The sequence below is a fragment of the Nerophis lumbriciformis genome, linkage group LG39, assembly GCF_033978685.3.
Source record: "Nerophis lumbriciformis linkage group LG39, RoL_Nlum_v2.1, whole genome shotgun sequence".
Taxonomy (NCBI): domain Eukaryota; kingdom Metazoa; phylum Chordata; class Actinopteri; order Syngnathiformes; family Syngnathidae; genus Nerophis; species Nerophis lumbriciformis.
In genome coordinates, this window is record NC_084586.2 from 22,951,501 (window position 1) to 22,957,500 (window position 6,000).

The following is a 6,000-nucleotide window of genomic DNA, read 5'->3' on the forward strand; positions in this document are numbered from 1 at the left end:
GACATACTTCTGTATTTTGGTAGTTATGCTGTCAACATTTAACAAGATTTCTGGTTGGTTCCGTCTTCATGACATCGGCGATACTTTTTGAGGATTCTGTTCCAAGACACTGAATAATGTTTGATGTTTTGGTTCGACCACGTCCATATTTTTTGGCGATTTTCGAGTCGGGAAACATTTTCCGAAATAACTGTCCCATGTGATCAGCCAGTGCGATTGGAAGTCCGTGCTCAATTATTGCCTCCGTAAATAAAACTTCGGCATTTATCACATCCAAAGAATCTGTTTGGGCGACGAAAAACGTTGAAAGTTTTCCACTTGTATCGCTAGCAACGGCATTTGACTTGTGTTTTTTTGTCCCAACGTGGTCTTTTACATCGCTAATTCCTCCGTGTCCGATCGAAAAATCTTGTCTGCACAAGGTGCAATTTGCGTAGTTTTCACCCTTTTTGGAACGGATAAATAATAAATAATATTCTTCACGGAATGACTGCAGTTTTCTTTTCGGTTTAAGACTCGTTTGCGATTTTTCTCCGGCTGATTCCATGATCGTTCGCTTGTTTGGAAACAATGGCAACTGGTGCCTCGTGCTTGGCAGCGGTGCTATAAATAGCCTCGCGCATGGCTTTCGGAATGGCTCGATAGGAAGTTACGGGAAGCAGTGTCGATTGTCATTGTTGTTACGCGATTTCGTGAATAAAACTTAAAAAAAAATGTTTTTTTTAATTAATGAAAAACCGTATTTTTTATCACTGCAACCGTAACCCGGAATAGGTTGATGAAAACCGTACTAATTATGGGAAAACCGGAGTAGTTGGCAGGTATGTGATGACTTTTGTCATCATTTTGCCAAGTGAAGTTCCGATTATTATTTGAACATTGCCGACATTTTACAGTTTTCTTATAAAATTGTGACTTTTGTCGAGTAAAATTACGACTCTTTTCATAAAATTGCCAAAATTTTAAGCTTTTCCTATAAAGTTGCGGCTGTCATTGAGTAAAATTCCAACTTTTATCGGAATATTGCACAAGTGTTCAGTTTTACTTGTAAAGTTTTGACTTGTGTTGAGTAAAATGACAACTTCTATTATAATACTGCTAAAATTCTAAGTTTTTCTTGTGAAATTGTGACATTTTTCTTGTGAAACTCCAACTAATTTTTACACAACAAGCTTTTCTATATTTGCTAGGGGTGTAACGGTACGTGTATTTGTATTGAACCGTTTTGGTACGGGGGTTTCAGTTCGGTTCGGACGTGTACCGAACGAGTTTCCACACGAAGTAGCCGCCTAAGCTAAAGTCTTATTCAAGCTGCTCCGCTTCTTCTGCCTCTGTGGTCAGTTTTCTACACACACCCAGCATTGTCCCACCCACACAACCATCTGATTGGTTACACACAGAGCGGTAACAGCCAATCAGCAGTGCGTATTCAGAGAGCATGTAGTCAGTGCTTAGCGTTTAGCAGGTAATCATCAGGCAGCGGACTCTCCCCAAATGATAATAAACACCTCCCAGTCAACTACTAGTAACATCACTATGAGCCCGTTGACCTTCTAGAAATATAAACTGCAGCTCAGCTCGCTCGCAGTCCTGGCATGAGGTGAAGGCTAATTCGCTTTTAGCGTAACGTTAGCTCATTTTGCGGTGTGTGTGTGTGTGTTACGGACAGCAAAGCCCTGTCTGTCTGTTATTTCACTTGACCTTTTTCTGTGTTGATTGAGCTGTGTTGAAGCAGCAAAAAAAGGACATTATGTTAAATGAAGAGTTTCTGTCTCTGATAGTTGATATAATAATGTAAGTGCATCATAAAGCCTACATGAACTCCATGGTGTTCAGGGATGAATAGTCTCTCCTATTGCTATTGTACCATTTTTTCAGCTATAATTACATTAATCATTAGTAATGCAGCAGCCTAGTTTTGAATGGCAGGGTCCCTGCTATCACATGTTGATACAAATATAACATTTACATCATAAATCAACTACAGGCTTCCCAAATGTTGTAATAAATTAAGCATGATGAGTTGACTTAAAATGGTTTAATGTTGCACTTTTTATATGTAGAAGAAAAGTTTTGTCATTTTATTTAATCTGAGCAACAACTTTAGGCAGTTTAATGTGGATTAACATGGGCAGAATTATTATAGTGTTCCTAATGCTAAAAGGATAAAGCCATTGTTTACAAATTTGGTAAATAAATAACCAAAAAATTTATATTTTTTGGTTTTCTTACTGTACTGAAAATGAACCGAAATGTGACCTCTAAACCGAGGTATGTACCGAACCGAAATTTTTGTGAAGCGTTGCACACCGTTACACGTTGCACAAATGTTCAGTTTTACTTGTAAAATTTTGACTTGTGTTGAGTAAAATGACGACTTTTATTATAATACTGCTAAAATTCTAAGTTTTTCTTGTGAAATTGTGACGTTTTTCTTGTGAAATTCCAACTCATTTTTCACAACAAGCTTTTCTATATTTGCATAGTATGTACCGTATTTTTTGGACTATAAGTCGCAGTTTTTTTTCATAGTTTGGCCGGGGGTGCGACTTATACTCAGGAGCGAAAACCTCCCGGTACAAATATTCTCCCGAAAATCTCCCGATTTTCAGCCGGAGCTGGAGGCCACGCCCCCTCCAGCTCCATGCGGACCTGAGTGAGGACAGCCTTTTTTCACTACGGGAGGACAACAGGGTGACAAGAACTAAATCATCCAGACTAGAGATACATTGTATTATTATGTTTATCTTACCTAAAAATAAATAGATATTTATTAATTAAAATTTAAAAAAAACCTAAATAAATTGTTACTATATTTTGCTAAAAACATCAAAATTAATTGTATTTTAATTTTAATTTTTTCTGACTCCTTATTACATCCAGCCATATAATTTTACATTAAAATAAACATATTTGAAATAATTAATTTTAAATTATCATAATAATTCATTTAAAATGACCATATTTAATTATTAAAATAATTGCTTGTTTATCAACAACTTTAGCATTTTATTCACTACATTTTGAAGCTCTCAGAAGCCAAGTTATGTTATATTCCTTAATATTTATTTATGCAAGTTTGAAGTATCAATTATCCAAACACAGTTTTGTTTGCATATTTTCAGGATATATATATATATATATATATATATATATATATATATATATATATGTGTATGAAATACTTGACTTGGTGAATTCTAGCTGTCAATATACTCCTCCCCTCTTAACCCCGCCCCCAACCACGCCCCGCCCCACCCCCGACCACGCCCCCACCTCCCGAAATCGGAGGTCTCAAGGTTGGCAAGTATGCATACCAGTTGGTTATTTATGCCTCATATAACGTACACTTATTCAGCCTGTTGTTCACTATTCCTGATTTATTTTAAATTGCCTTTCAAATGTCTATTCTTGGTGTTGGCTTTTATCAAATAAATTTCCGCAAAAAATGCGACTTATCCTCCAGTGCGACTTATATATGTTTTTTTCCTTCATTATTATGCATTTTCGGCCGGTGCGACTTATACTCCGGAGCGACTTATACTCCGAAAAATACGGTACACGTACCGTTACACCCCTACATAGTATGTATATATTATTAATGTTGTAAATACAAATTGATATATATTTAGAAAGGGTGGTCCTAAAGAGGTAGGCATTTTTCGGAGGTCTCAAGAATGTGTGTGTGTGTGTGTGTGTTTATTGTTTTTTGAATGGATCCCCATTAGCTGACGCCTAGGCGACTGCTAGTCTTCCTGGGGTCCATATAAGAGCATACAAAATGAAATATAGGTCTAAGTGAGACCTACATAGAGGTTTTTGTTTCATGTCTCTCCGACTTTCCCAGGGAGAGTTACAGGCAGTTTTGTCAGTTTTTTCATCCGAGGAGCAGTTTTTTGTGCGTTTCATTAAAAAATTGCGCTAGAGCACAATTTTGAGATTTGGGGTTAGGTTTTTTTATTAGATCGCAATTTTTGCCAGTCCTGATGTGTGTGTTCAGTTCGGTGAGTTTTGAAGCATGTTAAGGGGGTCAAATTACAGCTCAAAGAGGCAAAAGTGACTGTTTTTAGTACTTTTTTGTCTTGAAGGGGGAATTGCCAACTTCCTGTTGATTTTTGCCCGCGAATATACTATTATGAAATCTAGGTCTAAATCACACCTACATAAAGGTTTTTGTTTCATGTCTCTCCGACCTTCCTAGTGGGAGTTATAGGCAGTCTAGTTTTTTTTTTCCGTAGGGGGCGCTAGAGCGCAATTTTGAGTTTTGAGGTTTGGTTTTTTGATAAAAAGTTTTGCCGTATATTACTGATGTGTGTGTACAATTTGGTGAGTTTTGAAGTATGTTAAGGGGGTCAAATTACAGCGCAAAGTTGCGGAAGAATAATAATAATAAGAAGAAAGAATAAAACCATACAAATTCAATAGGTCCTTGTGTCCCATTGCATAAGGACTCCCTTTGAGAGTCCTTATACAATGGGCCATGCGGGCCCTAATTAAAACACAAAGAATACATGCATTACCAGACATTATACAATGTAAAAATACAACATAAGATAAAAAGCTAGTTAAAACCAGTAATAAAAATTCACGTCATGTGGGCAGCTGCAATAGGTGTATCTTCAAAGCTGTCTTGAATGACAATTTACTTTGTGAGAGATGAATGTGAGATGGCAACCCATTCCAGAATGATGTACATCTATACATGACTGTATGTTTGAGGGGATTGGTCCTGGGAGCAGGAAGTGTCAAATAGCCATTGCTGGCATTCCCAGTGTCATGAATACTGTATCATACCTGCCAACTTTTGAAATCAGAAAAACCTAGTAGCCAGGGTCCGCGCAAAATGATTATTAGCATTCAGACAGGTTAAAATGTTGCTAAAACCATCACTGTTTGGGCGACGAAAAACGTTGAAAGTTTTCCACTTGTATCGCTAGCAACGGCATTAGACTTGTGTATTTTTGTCCCAACGTGGTCTTTTACATCGCTAATTCCTCCGTGTCCGATCGAAAAATCTTGTCTGCACAAGGTGCAATTCGCGTAGTTTTCACCCTTTTTGGAACGGATAATTATTCCCGGATAGGCTTTTGAATATTCTTCACGGAATGACTGCAGTTTTCTTTTCGGTTTAAGACTCGTTTGCCATTTTTCTCCGGCTGATTCCATGATCGTTCGCTCGTTTGGAAACAATGGCAACTGTATGGCGTCACATTAGTGCCAAAAATCCAAGCGCATAAAAACTGTTATCGCGCGCTGATTCTCCACTTCGTGCGCACGACACCGTGGTTCCTTTCTGCGCGCGCGCGGTGCCTTTCTGCGGTGCGCGCGACGCCTTTCTGCGCGCTCTCTGTGTACTCCTGGCATCTCTCCTCGCGCTCTCATGTTTCTTTTTGGCACTTTGGGAGCGGGTATGCTTAGACGGCCCCTTCTTTCTGATTGGCTGTGAGCATTTTTCATATGACCAATCATTCTCCAGTGTAGCAACGTTGTAGCCATCTTACTTCAGACATCTAGCCTCAATCATTACATTGATGTCAATGGTACATGTACTACTTAAATTACCATAACTTGCTCGATTTTCGACCAATTTACAAACGGTTTGCCTTGTTACAAATCTTATTACATGTAGATATGACATAGGATGCTGTACCTGTTGAAATGACCTCTTTCGCTTTAAAAAAGAATTACTTAATTGTGCCACATAGTTGTGTAGGGTCAGTGTTAGTCAGTTCTCTGATTATTTTAAACTGTTTCAGAATACATTATTAAAAGCTATTTTTAACATTTTAAAAACAAAATTCAAAGATTATTTCATTAATTTTATGGCTGAATCAAAAAAAATTCCATAAATTAGAAAACAAATGTTCAAGAAGAAGTGAAAATATAAAATAATGTTATTGCTGGTGGACCAGTTCTGGCTGAAAGATGTGATTATGGTGTTTGTTGTCTTATTATTTATTTGGGTCACATTTTGTATTACCCTGTATTGTGTTTATGTGG

At 37.5% G+C, this 6,000-nt stretch overlaps 1 protein-coding gene across 4 annotated transcripts in view; it reads right to left on the reverse strand.

Annotated features, from left to right (window-relative positions):
- plekhm1 (pleckstrin homology domain containing, family M (with RUN domain) member 1) overlaps window positions 1-6,000 on the reverse strand; it is a 43,244-nt gene that overhangs the window by 24,760 nt on the left and 12,484 nt on the right. The gene's annotated exons all lie outside the window — the stretch shown is intronic.